Source organism: Canis lupus, chromosome X (assembly GCF_048164855.1).
Source record: "Canis lupus baileyi chromosome X, mCanLup2.hap1, whole genome shotgun sequence".
Taxonomy (NCBI): Eukaryota; Metazoa; Chordata; class Mammalia; order Carnivora; family Canidae; genus Canis; species Canis lupus.
The window spans coordinates 3,055,427-3,072,864 of NC_132876.1; the positions used below are offsets into that span (position 1 = coordinate 3,055,427).

The window sequence follows — 17,438 nt, forward strand, 5'->3', positions numbered from 1 at the left end:
AGGCCACCCCTCCTTGGACCCAGGTCTCTCAGACCCACCATTCCCCCCTTCATCCCCAATCAGGAGATAGCTGGGAAAACCTTCACTACAGACAGGCAGCTCCCATGCACTGCTGGTAGACAGGTCAATGGATGCCTCTTTTTGGAAGACAAATCTCTATATGTATTAAAAACCTTAGAGAAGGTAAGACCATTGGTCTTTCAGTTCCCCAATCACAGCATTCTCTCCTAAGGAGACAAATGTGAAAGCAGAAGAAAGTATGCAAGAGTGGAGACATCCCAGTATTGATACTCAATGGTGAAAATTAGGCAATAATCTAAATTCTTAACAGTCATATTTAAACATATTATGATCCATTATTCAAGCAAATACTATGTAATCATTATAAATGATATTGATATATAGTGCTATTTAACAAGCCTTCGTGTATATGGTTTTCTTATACAATTAAGTGAAAGCTTAAAAAAAAAAAAAAAAGATGTGTAGAGGGGGACCTGAGTGGCTCAGTCAGTTAAGTGTTGACTCTTGCTTTTGGCTCAGGTCATGATCTCAAGAGTTGTGACATCAAGCCCTGAGCCAGGCTTCACACTCAGGGCAGAGTCTACTTGAGATTCTTTATCTCCCTCTCCCTCTGCACCTCCTCACCCCTGCTCTCTGTCTCTATAAATAAATAAATAAATAAATAAATAAATAAATAATAAAATCTTTTAAAAAGATGTGTAGGATGGTGCCATTTACTTAAAAATCTATGTACCAAAAAAAAAAATCTATGTACCAAAAAAAATCTATGTACATTACAATGCACAGGGAAAGAAACATCTGAATGGATAAATACCAAAATATTTTGCTCTTCTGTGTATTCTATTTTTCCTATAATGAATGCGCATTGCCTGTGTGATAAAGACTAAACAAACAGGAGCTTAACCAAATGAAATGGGAGCTGGGGCTGTTTGGAGAGCTAATGATGGATCTCAAAACTTGATGCCAAGTGAGCCATGCCAAGGAAGGACTGGGAAGTGAGGAGCCAACGGATGCAGTTGGGGAATTCTCTTCCCTCCCCCAGGGTAGACATCCAGGGGGCATATGTGCCCTGGGCCTCTTGAGTCCCTCTGTGCTGCTCCGAGAAGACCCTTGCTACCCATGGGCACACACATGACTTCCTCCAGGATCCTGGGTCCTCTTTGCCCACAGCTCCCATGAGAGGGAGAACAGGCATGTGTTTCAGGTGTGTCTCCCACCCCCTACTTCTAATTTTCCTCTTCTTCTTGGCACTTGGGCTCCTTTCAAACCCTCCTTGCCCCCCTGGGCCTGACAGCTCACATCTTTGCTGTTCATCCCTAAGTGGCTTCACATGGCTGTGACATTGTCCCACTATCTGGTCCTCAATCTCCTCATCTGTAAAGTGGTGTCATGACACCAAGTTCATGACCTACTCACTGGGTCTCCTCCTGGTAGGATACCCCTAAGCCTGAGCACGTGTCACTGCCTAGAATTTGGTGCCAGCTCTTTTCCATCTCATAGTTTGGGTATCCTGATGTTGGTGGTTGTTCTCAACTCCAAAATGGTCTGTGAGAGTGCATTTCTAGTCAGGACAGCCTCTCTGTGTACCTTTTCAGTGTACAGCTCCTGTTCCTACTTTGATATGGAGAAGTCTCCTGGTACTTTAGGAATTGCCATATTGCCCTGCTTAGGGGCCTGGCCTGGGCCACCAAAGGAGCAGGTGGCTTATCTGCCACCTTTTATCTTAGCTATGCCTCATAGAACAACTCCTTGTGCCAACTCCAAGCAAGGCCCTACACTCACACTATAGCAGCCTGTCCCAGAGCAGCTCAGGACCAAGTCCAAGTCCTCCTGAGCAGACCAGGCCACCTCAGACACTAGATGGGTGCCTCCAGCCCACTTTCTTGGCTCTTCACACCCTTCTTTCTCCCTCTTCCATTAGCTTGCAGATGTCTCTTGGGGCAGATGGGGGGGGCATCCTTAGCAAGAATGAGTGGGGGAGATGGGGACAGGCCCTCCCTAATGGAGATGACCTCCGAATGCACCTTCCTCCCTACTGCCAAAGCCTCTCAAAGACTTTCCAGCAACTTCCCAGGAAGGGGCCTCCGGCCCTGATTAGATAGAGAGGAGCAAAGAGCCAATGAGGGAGCACAAGGAGCCTGTTTCCCCCAGGCCACAGCGAGCCTGGTGTGGTCAGAGAGTGGAGCTGGAGCTGATGCCAGCAGGAGCTGATGCAGGCAGATTAGCAGGAGGGAGGGAGCCAGGGAGTTGGAAGACAGTGACGCAAATGCTTGGCTGATGCATAAGGAGACAGAGCTGGAGAGAGAAGCAGCAGGAGGAGGGGCGTCCCATCACCCCACAAGGACAGGGCGTGCTCTGCCTCTAAGATTAGAAGACTAATTCAGAGACAATTTTCCAGAATTGTTACCCTGTTGGACTTTCCATGTTTGGCCTGCCCCTTTTCTCAGGCAGGTTTCGCTATCATTGCCCTTGCAGCTATCTCCTTGCCAAATGACCTGGAGCCTCAGCCCAGGCAGCATCTCCCAGAGGAGCCCTCAAGTCCCACAGCCCCTTGACCAAGGAACACGGCCCGGTCCCATTGTTAGTCATACTGCACTAAAAATGTCTGCATTTTCCACTGGCCTAGAAGGAAAAGGGAACCATAGGAGGAGAAGAAGATATAGAGGTCAGAGAGCACACACAGTAGGCCTGGAGGGGCATCTACCCTGGTGGCCCTATCCAGCCCCTGGGTGTCACCCATCCTGGAGCCCTTACTCTAGAGGTACTGCTGTGCCCATGACGGCCTCCTGCCCCCAGGACTGCAATGCCCTCCCCTGACCCCCCAGGCACAGCTGGGACAGGCTGGCTTCCTCCACACAACTGGGGGAACACCAACCAGATGGCAAGGCAGCTGCGCTGCGAACACAGGCAGCCCAGCCCTTGTTCCAACCCCAGTCCCCGGGACCCTGGCCTGGGATCTTCCTGCCAAGAGCTTGTGTGAAAGATGGAAAGTCAAGCAAGTGGGTGGCTGGGGAATGGGGAGTGCTGGGTGCCAGGCAAGGGCCTCCTAGGCAAACCAGGATGGAAGAGGAACAAAACACCCTTAGCTTCACACACGAAGGAGCTGCAGCCAAAGTATACAGGTGTTGGGGCTTGTCTGAATGTGTGTGTGCTGGGCGCTGGCCATAGTGAGCAAGCATGAGTGGGCACACCACAGACAGAAGAGCAAGGGGCAGGACTTCTTTCCCAGAGGTGAGTTTTGACAACCTGTACCCAGAGGGCTGAGAGGGAGCCCAGCTATGTTTCCCTTCGTGTACCAACTTCCTGTGCAGGGATCCCCAGTAGGGATCACATGTAGTTCTGTCTTTTGGAACCCAAGCCCACACTTCAACTCTTGGTTGACCCCTTAGGTGTAAGTTAGGGATTGGCTCAGGAAGCAGTGGGATAGGACAAGAGGGCACAACCCAGAGCATGGCCCATACAGTCAAGCCCAGTGACCAAATACGGATGTGGCAAGTGACATGTAGATAAAGGCATCAAGGCCTTAGGCCACCCAGTGCATGGGCCCATTGCCAGGCCAACTTCAGCCCATGTTTGAGTAAAACTCTGTCCCTGAGCATTTTCATGGGGCTCCAAGGCATGGAGCCCTAACAGAGGCAAAGCCCCAGAATCACTTCAGCAAAAACATGAGTGCTCCCATCTGGGTCATGAGAGAAGAGGTGTAATGAAGAAAAGCCACATGTCTTTCAACAACTTGTTTCTAAGATGGGTAAACCCAGCCAGTTCTGATCCTTCCACTGGGCACTGTCAGGCAGTCTCAGAGAAGACAGCTGGCTTGGCAGAAGGAGACTCCTTGCTCCCATGGAACCTTGGCTCCCCATCATTGGGTGAGGGTGTCAATGACTAAACTATGGAAAGACAAAACCTGCAAGCAAAATCCCAGCTGTCATACCTGTATCCTCTTGCCTTCCTATAACAGCCTGAGTTGGGCTCTACAACCCCAAGGATCTGGGCTGCCAGGGCCCACGTGGCTCCCCAGGCCAGAATCCCTCCATGCTTCCCTTCTGGCACAACTGGTGATGGGGGATTCTGAGCATGGGGAGGATGCCCCTGCTCATTCTCACTGTCAATGTTCCCTTTGGACAAACGGCCATCAGTGGCCCCAGGATGTGGGAAAAGATGCAAAGAAAAGACCCTGGGCCTTAGATCCACTTTCCAGAATGGGCATCTGGGTCCCTTTTGGGTATGTTCCAGGCAAATGCCTTTGAGCTTCAAGGTAACAGTCCTCCCTTGCGCATAAATGCCCATGAAAGAGCCCCCTCAAACTTCTTCATTTGGGGGTGGTCTGGGTTACCATGGGAGGGTAAAACGAACGTAGCCAAAGTCTACCTGCTAGAGAACCCTACTTGCTACCTTTTCCCTCTAAGCAGTAGAAACAGAATCTAAGAAGGGGGTAGGAGACAATGCTTGTTCAGAACACTGTAGAGCCAAGCCAGCTGGGCTCATTATCTGTCATTTCATGGGTGGGGCACACTCATGGTGTTAGAGATGAGGAGAACTTGGCCAACACCAAGAAGGCACACATCCATGATGTCTCTTTCAACTCAGGTGCAAATGAAAGAGAACTAGACAAGGAGTCTGAGTCCTAGTTCTGTTAAAACAAGTCATGGGACATGTGACTTACTCTCTGGCTGAATTTGAAGTCCCTAGTCATGGGTGGGGGAAGGCATGAGATTCAGTGCTCCTCACCAGGGCATGGGACCCCATAGTTTTTTCAGAGCACTTCCCTTCTTGTTCTGTCTTCCCTCTAGAACATCCCCGGGGGTCAAAGGCCTAGTGTCTCAGGGAGTGCCCAGGCCATGGCTGGCACGTACTCCACATGCCAGGCTGAGAAAGGCCTGGACAGAGAGATGAATGGAGTGAGGCCACAGGCAGCATATAGCACAGAGTGTGAAGGGGCTTCAGACACCAAAAGTCAGGGAATGTGACCTCCCCCACCTGCTTGGGTGCCCTCCCCAATCCTTTCTGAAGGCACTTGGCCTAATCTCTAAGTTTAGACCCAGGCTAACAACACCCAGGCCGCCAAGGGCTGGAATGATCAAAGGCTTTATGAAGCAGCCTCCTGAGGCCAGACTTCACAAATGAGGACATTCTGATTTCCAGTGTCAGCATCTGGCAAGAGGACAGTACCCAGACAACTTGCTCTTCTCCAGGAGGAGTGGAGCGGGCAGTGCACTGGTGCACCTAGGATTCCCAGGATCCAGAGAGTCTTGGCAGCACTCCAGGAGTAGGGGGCCCTGCAGAGGCCCACCAGAGAGAGATGGCTGAGCAGCTGAGTCATGTCAGGCCCCCTGCCCGCTCAGCATGGAGCGTCCAGCAGCCCCAGTGGAGCAGAGCACCTTGACTGCACATGATGCTGCAGTGCCAGGAACTCCGGCATGGAGGCTCCTAGGGCAGGAGGAAGGAGGCGCACCACGTGGAAGAAAGAGCTGGAAGAGACTTGGATGACAGAGGGAAAAATGTAATGTGGAAAAAGAATGCGTGTGTGGGGGGAGAGTATTTGTAAATGTGCTTTACAGGTAAATGACTTCTACATGAAAGTCTGGAATTTCACCTTCCCCCAGCCCACCCCCAACATCCCAGAATCTAGACTTCTCGGCGTCAGTGCTGGAGGGCCCAGGGAGGCAGCTGTCTGAGGGTGTGAGGAGGGCCAGCTCTCTCCAGAGGCAGTGGAGAACTCAAGCCCCAGGGGGGCAAGGGAGCCATGGCCGAGGGGCTGGGACTTGTCCTGGCTCTCCTGTGCCCATCTTCTAGTTCTCTCCAGGCTGGATACAAGTGACTGCTTGGGGTGACTGAGCCGTTTCAGGGGTGGCTTAGCCTCAAGGGCCAGCAAGGGCTTCTGGGCAGGGCCTTCTGAGATGCTCTGTGGAGGCCAGGGGTCTGGGCAGGGCTAAGATGATGGGGACAGCAGAGCCCATGAGGCCTCACTGCAAATAGAACCCCTTGCCGGAGCCACCCATATCAATTATTCCCAGTGTTCCCAGGGCCTCCACCTCCCCTGCGGTGGCATGAGAAGGGACCCCGCAGAACCCTGGGCATTCTTCAGGGCCTGGGCTGGCTCTGTCCCCCACTCCTTGCACCCTTGTAGCCTGGGAAGCAAGGTGTTCTGAAGCCCATCCCAGTGGAGCAGAGACAGTATCCCTGTCTGCACACAGACACCTAAAGGGGTTGGAAGGGACTCAGGAGATGTGGGCCCACTCCCATCCAGCTCGACCAATGGCTTCCTCAGGAACAGCCCTGAACCTTCACTGTGACCACCTTCTCAGCCTTTGGCAGAGCAGGCTCGGAGACCAGAAAGTTCCCCCTGCCCCAACTTGCCTCTGACTAACATTGGCCAAAGATTTCCTTTTGTCCTAGTTACAGGTGATCATGAGTAAAGCTCAAGAGGAAAAGAGGTACCCAGCCCCCTCTCCCCAGCCAACAACACCTCCCACCCGGGCCAACCTCAGACAGGCCTCCTCCCAGCTATTTTCTCCCCTCCTATCCGCCCCAGACCCAGTTTCCCATACTCCACCCTTACCTATCACCACTGTCCCCATTTTTCTATAAGAATATGGAGACTAAGAGAGGAGAAAGCATTTGCCCAAGGCCACATTTTCATGTATTCAACAACCACTTATGGAAAGTTGGCAGCCAGGCTGGGTGCTGGGCCTACAGATAGACAGACAGAAGGCCAGAGCAGCCCTTCCAGGGCACTGCCAGAGTGCTACATTTCCCAAGGAAGTGCCCTCAGCTCAGGCCTCCCCCAGAGAATGAAAGAATGACTTAGGAGTTCACCAGGCAAAAGCGGTGTAACAAATCCTGGGTTTTTGTTTTGTTTTGTTTTGTTTTTTAGTCTAAACCAGGCACTGCCTGATGTAAGCATTTTCACTCGTTCTTGTGATTGGAACCCCTTGCCACGTCAAGCTCTCTGGAAAAATGACCTAGTCATCAGAAAATGGTGTGCTGAGCCAATGATCACAGGAACCAGACTAAGGGGTCCAAGGCCAAGACCACCACCAGTGACAGCCTGCAGCAGCATGAGGCCTGTCCACCACTGGCCCCAAAGGCCAGGTCTCCTCTCTGTCCCATGGCATGGCCCTGAGGCTCCACAGCCACTTCCACCACCACCACCACCACCACCACCACCACCACCACCACCAGCTCCACTTCTTGGCTCTCTCTTGAAGTGGGAAGTGAGCAGACTTCCCACGGGAAAGACCTAAATGGTGCTCCTGAAAGTGGCCTCTGGGTCCCTGTAGAATCCTGCACCTCTGGGATATGTGCTTTAGCTGGAGGCTCCTGCCTCCCCACATTAGACTTTGACAATGAGCCTCTTAACTTTTCATTTGCCAGGCCTCTCCACCCAGACCTGTCCCTCCTGCTCTCTCATCCCCACCCTTCTCAGTTCTCACTCACTGCTGTGCCCCAGAGCCCAACACAGGCCAGCAATCAGAAAACACTCACCAAATGTGCACATGCTCACCTGTGAGCCAAGGGAAACTGGCTCCATTCCTAATCCTCCAATGAGTCTTGAGCGAGTACCCCTCTGTGCCTCAGTTTCCCTCTTTGAAAAAAGAACTGACACCAGCCCTGCCCACCCCCAACCCCTCCAATGGCCACTCCTCCACGAACGTTACTGTCACTCAAGTGCCGCCATGTCACCTTCCTCCACAGCAGGGAATCCAGATGCGGCATTGAGGGAGTTCTTTGTACCATTCTTACAACTTTTTGGTGAGTTTTAAATCGATCCAAGATAAACGGTTAAAAATGAAAACGGCCAACATTAAAAAAGAAAGCAAATCAGATTTCAGGAGGCATCCAGAAATGATCTACGAATGAAGTGTGCTGTAGCAAATAATTTAACTGTAGGTAGATACTATATGCATCATCAGAACAGACTAGCAGTGATTTTTAAACCATTTTTTGCTAGGTGGGGAGCCCACATTCCTCCCAACCTGGCCCCAACCTCACCCCTGGCCACCATGGCCCCGGAGGAGGACACGGCGGTCCTGGCTCAATCTGTGCCCCTGGCTTCAGCCTCCCTTCTGTAGAGGTGACAAAACCGAGGCCTCCGGATGCTATGTGATGTGCTCGGGTTGCACAACTGGACGATGGCTGAGCTGGGGTGTAAACTCAACCTGACCTCTGAGCTGCTCTCTTACTACTGGGCTGTGAAGGCACCTCCCTGTCCCATCACACAGTCTCCCACCCTTCACCTCCCCGCTCCACGTCGTGAATCTCCGGCCAGCTCACGGGCCCTCCGAAACAATGATGCCAACCTCTCCTGAGCGTCATGCTCAGGCACGTGGGCCTGCCAGGTGCGCTGCCCCAGTCCTGCCATCAGGCAGCTCTGTGCAGCACAGTATAAATGAATGCAGAGTCCTGGGATCCCGGTGGATCCCAACCACAGGAGCCTGGGGCACCGTGGGGGTTGCTGTGCGGAGCTCCGAGTCATGGCAAACAGCTCTCCTCTCCTCCAACCACAGTCCTAGCCCACCCTGGGAGGGCCTGGCAGTGGGGGCAACGTCAGAGCCCAGCAAGTAGCAAGCAAGCTGGTGTTATGCATGAGCTGGCACCTTATGGGCTGTGGCTTGAAGCAAGATCCACACCAAAGGGATCAGTCACCCGTGGAGGCTGAGTGGGGAAGGAAGAAGGCAGGCTTCCAGTTTCAGAGTGCACTGAGCCCGTTTTGGGACTTTTCCTGGCATACGACCGAAGACAGTTCAGGAAGCAGGTGCTGATGATGTCTGCCTGTCCTGCTAGATCTTAGGAGGGCACCCCTGGGATCACTGCCCTCAGGCAGAGGACTGTCTGAAATCTGGACCCCGACTGAAGAGGAAGTGAGGTGGGGACGTTTCGATGCTGGTGGTAGCTCCCTACTGAGTGGCCATCCATGTCCCCAGCTAGACTGTCACTCCCTGGGGCAAGGCCTGCATCTGATTTCTCTCCAGACCCCCACAGCCCAGCTCTGGGTAGAACATAGGTTTAGGAAGAACTGGCTTTGATTGCTTGGGAACAAGAGGGAGGCTAGACTCATGCAGCTCCAAAGGATATGTAGACCTTGACCTGGCAGCCGCTGAGCTCCTCCCCTTACTTCCAACCCCTCCTCCTTCAGGAAGCTTTCCCTGATCCTCCCAGTCAGAGCTGCTCCCTTGCTCCAAGCTCCCACAGCCCCTTGTGTTTATGCCACTCAGAGCTGCAGCACCTGACATGGTCACGGGCCACCTCTGTCACTGACTTGTGAGTCTCCGAAGGGTGGAGATGAACAGATCTGGAGCACCTGCTGTGTGCTGCTCTGGGTACCTTCCATTAGCTTTCCACAGCTGACTATAGAGCCCTCAGGCAGGCCGGGGCATCTGAAGTCCAGGCCAGGAAGGCACAAGCGCTGGGGCTGACAATTGATGGAAGGAGGGAGAAGGGCAAGTGAGGTGGATCTGCTCCTTCCCATCCTGGGATGGCCCACAGGTAATGGGACAAACAGCACAGGTACACCCAGCAAGCTGGCCCCTGGCCCATGCATCTATGCCCCAGCTAGATGCTTCTAAGTGGCAAGCAGGGCCTCGGAGCTGGCCTCTGGGCTGCCCCTGATTTTTCAGATGGGGCAGTGGAGGCCTTGGACCGTAGGACCCTCCCCTGCTTGCCCTTCCCCCTAGATTTGCCCTGCAGCATTATGTGAGCTGGTAAGCAGGGAACAAGGAATCCAGGGTCCTTCCCCACAGCCCAGGCTTATCAATCAGCCCAGGGCACCCTGCTTCCTGTCCCCAGCCAGGTACCATGACCAGAAATCTGAAGGACCATGAGAGGAAAGCAAGAGTGGGTCCAGGTTCAGGAGGCCTCAACCACTGCTGGATGGATGGGGTGTGAGGGGCTCTCTCTCAGGGTTCACAGATCGTGATCCGGAGATGCACAGTGTTCCACAACGTCCAAACTAAGTGCAAACAGCCCAGTGAGAACACAATTCCTACCGCACCTCAGATGTTCCAGAGCCCTGTTGCAGTCACACTGACCTCATCTGAGCCCTGGGTGGAAGGAGGCCCCGTGTGTTATCTCCTTGGACTGACGGAGCTGCCCAGGTGCCCCCCGCCCCACGCCGGGCTCACAAGTGGCAGAGCAGTCAGAGATGCTGAGGGTTCAGTCTTCCCGAGGCCAGGTATCACTCTGCCTCTCCAAAGAGGACAAGGCTCTCGGCTCCCCTGCCCCCATCGAAACAATTCAGCCACAGAGCCAGCTTGCTGCAGATCCCGTTGATAACACCCAGTGACACTTGATTCGGCGCCTTCTGTCTGGGGCAGCTACCATTCTGGTAGCCCTCCAAGGAGGTTGCCCTGTGCCCAGCACATGCTCATCACAAGCAACCCTCAAGTCCTCTGCTCTGGCCTTCAGGGTGAGCCAGCCTCTGGGTCTCAGTGTTGTTACCTATAAAATGGACACGGTGAACCAAGCTGATCTGTAGAGCTCTGACTCTTCCCTGCAGTCAATGCTCAGAGTACCCCGGCCCGGGGCAGTCACTAACAATCAAACCCCCCTCTTCCAGACAGGTCGAGGAGGCCAGCCTTTTTTGACTCTCTACCTTCCTCTCTTCGCTCATGGTGCAAACCAGAAAACCAAGTGCACTGTCTCCTTGCTGGAAACCCAAAAGGAATGCCTGGAGCCGGGGAGGGTCATGGCAGGGGAAACTGAGGCCCTGAGCTGTCCCTGCCGCCTGCCGGGGCAGGGGCCAGGAGCCCTCCCACCCCCACCCGGGCCCAATGCCTCTCGGCCGGCCGCCCCGACGGCGACTCGACAGCCCTACCTGGCACAGGTGCTCGGCTCGCGGGGCGGGCAGGGGATCAGGCGGGCGCGGGGCGCGGGCTCCCTCAGGTGGACAGCGCCCAGTCGGGCCGGGCCGGGCCGGGCCGGGGCGCGGGCGCGGGGCGGCGGGCGGCGGTGCAGCCGGGAGCGCACAGGGCGGCGAGAAGGCGCGGACTGGGCTCCACCCGCAGGAGAACAAACAGGTTTTCACCGGCGCCCAGTGCCTCGCCCCTCGCCCCTCCCCTCGGCCGGCCCCCTTCCCCTGCCCTCTCTTGGGGTAGGTAGATGCGCCTGGCACATTCCGCACATTCTCCCGCCAGTGTCCTCCGCCCGCCCGCCCCTTCCCAGCCCCGCCCCGCGGGGCTGCTGGAGAAATCAAGGCCGGGGCTCCCCACGCCGAGCCCAGAGCAGGCTCCAGAAGCCTCTGCCGCGGTGGAAAACTTCCAGGCAAATTCCTTCGGGCGCGCGGCCCTGGGCTGGGAGGTCTCGGCCACATGAAGGGCCCCGGCTGCCTATTGCGCACCCGATGCGATCTGGCCCCTGCTCAGGGCCGATGACTTCTACAGATGCTGCGGGTTCATTCTGTTGAGGACTACTGTTCCTAGATCCATTTTACAGATGAAGATCCCAGACAGGGGCGGGGAGGGGGGCCGGGGGGGCCAGAGGCTGAGATCATACAGGAAGTCCTAGAGGCTGCGAAGGAGGAGAAGAAAGTGAGGGAGCCCGGGCAGCTCACAGAGGGAAGGAGGGAAGTTCTCTCCCTGGGAGGCCACACCAGGAGCACCCTGTCAGCAAGCTGGGCCACCTCACAGTTGACACTTGCAGACCCCTGGGGCCAGTGCAGTTTGACAGGTGTCATTCATTCATGCTCTTTGAGGATGTGTGTTATTGAATCATGCTTACTGAGTACCTGCTAGGTGCAAGGCACCAGAGCTACGTACTAGGAAGGAGGGAGCATCAAGGGAAGCCCCCACCCCAGGTGTGGGTCCAGGGAATGCCTCCAATGCGAGGGGCCGCCACGTCAGTCCTACAGAGGCATAGAGTTGGCCAAAAGTTGGCCTATCAAGCTGACAGGATGGAAAGGATGTGTTCTGGCAGTTCCTCCTTCCTCAAGCCCCATCAAGTCTGTATCCCAAATGGCCCTCTGATCCATAGACTTGTGCGCATGCCCACTGCCACCCCCTAGTCCAGGCCTGCTTACCCTGCCTCTCTTTTGCCTTCCTTCCCATCCAGTCTCCACACAGAAGTCAGTCTCAGGGTTTACATGCTTGCAACTCTTGGATGGCTTCCCATTGCTCTCGGGATAAAAGCCAAACGTCAAGGGGGCCCAAGGATAGGTGGTGCCCACCTCTCTTTGCAGATCAGCCACGCTCCCCTCTTGCCTTCCAAATACATCATGAGTCCTATCTCCTTGGGGCACTTGCTCCTGGCACTCAGACTGCCTACAGTGTCCTTTGTCCCCTTGTCTTAGTTGTTCTCCAAACCTTCACTCAAGTGGCTGTAGATCTTCTGACTGCAGCACCCCCCCGCCCCCCCGCCAGGGATGTGGATTGCTTCCCCAGTTCCATCCTCTGACATTGATCTAGCATAGTGGTCATGACCCTTTATTGTTCTAGATGGTGAGCTCCAGGAGGGCAGAGCCTGTCTGACTCATCCCTGGGGCACAGAGACAACACAAGGGGTCAGAGAGGAATTGCAGAAGGAGGGGCCTGAGGGGTGATTGAAACTCTGGAAGCTGTTCTTATTTTCTCTTCCTAGCCTTTGTCAGGTAGGGAGGAGGTGACCCTGTGTCTGTGTGACTATGTGTGGAGGGGTGGGGATGGGGGAATTGTATATAAAGTCTCTTCAGTTCATCTGTCTCTTGCCTGTCAGCATTTTTCTGCTTCCAGTCGGGTGACCAGCATCTAACACCTTCCCATCCCCCACCTTGGGCTGCTGGTGGCCATGGATTTGGCTTGGCATCCTAACTCCTAAATAACTGTATGACCTAGGGTGTGTCACACCCCCTTTCTGGGCTGCATCCCTTTCAAGAACCCCTAGCTTAAAGATGTAGAATGTAGAAGGCATGGTGACGGGTTCGATGGCAGGGTGAGGGAGAGGGTGGCCCTTCCCTCCCAAGGCCACCCATGGGAAAGGGCAAGTTTGATCCAGACCCTTAAGTGTGGGTGCACCAGCTTGAGAGTACAAGGAGAATGGGGTCCCAGGACACCAATGGCTAGTCAGGGAGGTCAGCCCTGGGGTGGGCTGCCCTGGGGCCTTGTGCTATTCCCATGTCCCAGGTGATTCAGCCCTTGCCCAGGCCAGATATGCCACAACAGCGCCAGTCTAAGAGACCAGCCTTTCCTCAACTCCTCCCTCCCTCCCAGGCTGCCAGGCCCTGCAGCTGATCTCACCTACAAACGGGTTTGACTCGAATGGTAACTGCCTTGCCCTACCCTGCCCTGCCTTGCCCACCCGTTCACTGCCCCAACAGAACCCCCGACTCCTGCCAGGGCCACCCCCAGCCACCTCAGCCAGGCTTCAAGGCCCAACTTCATCAGCATCTTCTTTGACTGCTTGTTGTCAGACACCCAGGACCAGACACACCAAGTGCTTTCATACCACTGAGCCCCCTGCACAAGGTGTCCCCTTGGTGGTGACCTTCCACTCACTCTCAGCCACAACATTGGCTCCTTCATGAACTTCACCTTGGCCTACAGCTTGAGGGTCAAGACCCCATGGCTACCCCTGCCTGGCCTGAGCTTGGCCCTGTCCCTCTCTGTTCTCAGCTCAAGCCTCCAACTAGGATGGGCTTGAGAGCAGGGTTAGGCTGGGCTGTTTGGGTAGGCAAAAGGCCTGGAAGGTAGAGGCAGGAGAACGCAGGTGACAACCCCTCTGGAGGGTGTGGGGATCACAGCCCATGAGCAGGGAAGAAGACAAATTCTCTAGGAGAGCGGGTCGAAGTAAGCAGATGAGTAGGGGGTGAGTGGCTGTTTGAAAAGAACTGGCCAGCAGAGCTCCAAAGCTCTCGGGAGGCTCCAGGGCTCAGAACAAAACTCAGGCAAGCCAGTGTAGCCAAAGAGTTCCCAGGCTAGGAAGGGGAGTAATGGGTGGGGCTCCGAAGGCTGACAGGCTCCAGAACCAACCAGCCCCCCCAGCAGAGTGTCCTCATATTGGAGGGGACTGGAGACGATACACTGACACAAACTCTTGCCATTGTACAAATGGGGAAATAGGCCCAGACGGGGATGGCATCTAGCTGGGGCCACGACACAGCCAGTCTGCGGCAAAACTAGGACTAAAGCTAGGTCTCTAGTTACTCTGCAGGGAGCCCTTGTCCAGGTAGGGTGCTCAGGTTCCCGTGTGGGGAGGGCAGGGTTCCCGTTTGCACCCTAATCCCCTTCTTCCCTCCCTCCTTCCACGATCACTGTGCTGCCTCAGCCTTCTAAGCTCTTCAACCAGTTTCCACTTGCTGGGTGACTCTGTCAGCTCCAAGCAGAGTGGGTTGCCTGGGGGCAGGGGTCGCCAGGTGGGGCTGCACCCACGGCAGCCCCTACAGAGCTCAGAACCTGCAGGGCCAGACCTCTGAATCTGGACCCAACTCTCCAGGTTGCTGGGAACCGGTCCGATCTGTCCATGAGACTCTGCTGGCCCAGCCTTGCCTTCGGAGGGCGGTGGGGGGGTTGGTGGGGAGACCGCCCTTCCCTCAGCCTGCATTCTGAGGGGCTGGTCCCCTTCCCTGGCACGAATGCATACTCTCCCTCACCAAGTGTCCCCTTTGGGCCTCCCATTCCCCACCACACTGCCACACCCTCCACCCACTTAGACACCAGTCAGACCCAGTCCTGGCTTGGAGCAGCTCCCAGTCCCATGGGAAAACCAAACCAGTTCAGCTCCAAGGGGCAGAATCCATGCCTTGAGGTTTCTTGCTCTGTGGACAGTGGCCCCAATGGGAGCAGGGAAGTCAGGTCATGCAGGCAGGCCTCCGTAGGTCAGGTTGACATCCCTCCCCCCCCCAGGGTGACTCTCTACCGCCTTTTGGATCTACTATTTTGAATGAGTCCGGGAAACAGTCTGCCATCAGTTCTGGCCTATGTGACCTGATGCCCCAGAACTCAGACTGCTTCTCGTCTCTGGCTCTGAGGCAGCCCCAGGCCAGGCCTCCAGAGCACGAGTGCACAAGCTGAGCCAAGGCCTCGCTGGCAGATAATCCCCGCATGCCCTGAAGAATGGCTTTTTGCTGCTGTAAGAATCATCCACAGATCGGAAAAAGAATGTTCTAATTGGAAAACCTCCCCGCCATGGTTTTCCGGAGTTTTAGTACAGTTGGCCGGCAAGGAGGCTCCTGGGATGAGGAGGAAGGGAAGTCATGAGGAGGAGACAGTGGGCTCCCTGCCCAGCGCCCCCTCATCCCCAGGCTCAGCCGCTCTGGGCAAGGGGCCATGCTGAGGGTCCCAGTGACAGGGGAATGTGGAAGTTGTCTGGCCCTGCTGGGAGCCCCTCCCCCAGACCAGTTCCAAGCCCTGCCCCTTAGAGGCCCTGCTGGCTGCCACAGAAGCAGCCCAGTCTCCCAGGACCCTCTTGAAAGACTAATTCCCACTGGGCATTGTGAGCACTGACCCAGAAGAGAAAAGGTGCGGAAGCTAAAAATAAATAAATAAATAACCTGAGAAGGCCAGAGTCGGTGTTGGGGTGCATGTAGTGCCCCTGACCTGACTGGTGCCCTGCGCTGGGAGACCTGGCAGCAGGGGATACAGGCTGCAAGGGAAGACTGACTTCTGGGCAGCTCGATCTGTCTGGGAGGGATGGGAGCTCTCCCTCAGGGACTCTGCTAAGGCTGGCCTGGCTAAACCCCTGGCCAGTAGAGCTGAAGCCACAGCAACCTGAGGGCCTGGCTGGGTGCAGGAGTTTCCAACTTGTTCCTTTTGGTTAAGCATGGGCTTGCACTTGGGAAATGCCCACCTGGGAAGGGAAAGTACAGTGGATCCTTGAAGGTCTTTTACACAGGAGAGCCAGGTTGCTGTGATTCATCTCTTTCACGATGTCTGCTTCTCTAGTAAGGTTTCTTTTCTGGAAACCTTCCTGGGTGCTCAGTTGCCTTGATCTCCTCAAGGGGACCAGCCTTTGAGAGATTGGAGGGAACAGTTCAGAGGCTGTCTCCTCATCTATCTGAGCAGGATCAAGGGGCCACTGGCCAAAGCCCCCTTTGGTGGAAACCCACATCTTCTCAGCATAGTGGGAAGGGTCTGGCTCTCATCACAACAGGATCAGAAAAGCCAGGATGTGGGGCATACCTGTCCCCTGTCCATTCCACTTGGGCCCAGTAACCTCTACCTGTACCTTGACCAAATGGCTCTAGGCTCCCCGGCATAGTGTCCTGTGCCCCTGCTCATCCTTCCCAACCTGCCCAGTTGTGACCTTGAGGACTGCAGCTCCCTAAGCAGCACATTTGTCTAGAGCTCTACTAGCCATCACAGTGGCCCCTGGCTGCATGTGGCTATTCAGATTCAAGTATTTGCAATTAAATAAAATTGAGAATTCAACTCCTCAGTCACAATAGCCACATTTCAGGTGCTCAATAGCCACATGTGGCTAACAGCTCCTGTAGAGAAAGTGTTTCCAGCATGGCAGAAAGTTCTATTGTACAGAGCCACTCTAGCTGCTCCGCTTCTACTTAGAGAGAACCTCTCCACTTCCTCCTTAACTGAAATAAGTGTCCCTGCAGCCCAGTTCTGTGGGAGCTCTTCCTTCCCCCACACCCCCTCTACCTCTAGATAGACTAGTCTGCCCTCGGATAAAAAGTTCTGCACGGTTCAGGCCAACGGGCTAACACATCGTCCAACATGCAGGCAAGTGTTTGCACCTGGCTCATCCTGATTTCCCACCCAGATCACATGGATGTGCAAAGGTGACTGGGACGTGGAATAATAAAGCGTGTGCCTCCAGCATCCATGCCTGTGGACCATTCATCACCCCCTTTCAGGCCTCCCAAGGTCTTTGACCTTGACATCTCTGAAGGTCCTGTCAATTCCACTGCAGCCACTTCTTCAAACAGGCACAGTCTCCATCCTGTTACCTCTGGAATCTTCCACTTTCTGATCCCTACCTCCTGTCTTTCTAACAGGCTTGTTGCTCAACTTTCAATGAAAGATAGCAATGACTACCTTTCCAGGTCACGGAGACCTCCCATCTGTTTGCTCCTTTACTTTTTTCCCCATCTGTTAGCCTTTTCCTCTGTTCACTTCTCTCCCTATACAGCTCAGAGACAATGGCCCAGCACTTTGACGACTCTCTTGTCAACATCTGAATATCCTCTACTGCACTGTCCAATTCAGACAAATGTAAACATTTGCTTTCTTCATGCCTTCCTGAAGGCAATGATGGTGCTGGCACAGGTCACACAAATCTGCAGAATAGTATCAATATAAATTTCTGGATCCTACCACTTGTCACAGTCACAAGGACTCTCCTCTTTCTAATTATCCCATTGTCTCTCTCATCATTTGGAGCATTTGCATCAGCATTTAAAGATAAAAGACGAATCTCACTTAACCCACTCCCACCCCCAGTTTGTGTCCCTTTTCTCTGCTCTACTGAGCAAAACTATGAAAGAGGTATCTACACTT

The 17,438-nt window shown here is 54.6% G+C and overlaps 1 protein-coding gene across 18 annotated transcripts in view; it reads right to left on the reverse strand.

Annotated features, from left to right (window-relative positions):
* Positions 1–17,438, reverse strand: part of ZNF185 (zinc finger protein 185 with LIM domain) — a 76,738-nt gene that overhangs the window by 53,271 nt on the left and 6,029 nt on the right. For 13 of the 18 annotated variants that reach the window (XM_072816755.1, XM_072816757.1, XM_072816750.1 and 10 more), the window contains exon 1: positions 10,835–10,986. The exons of 1 other annotated variant lie outside the window; for it this stretch is intronic. The gene's annotated coding sequence lies outside the window, so the exon portion shown is untranslated. Of the gene's footprint in view, positions 1–10,834; positions 10,988–17,438 lie in introns of those variants that run through there. 4 more of the 18 variants (XM_072816760.1, XM_072816759.1, XM_072816752.1 and 1 more) reach the window with 2 other exon arrangements.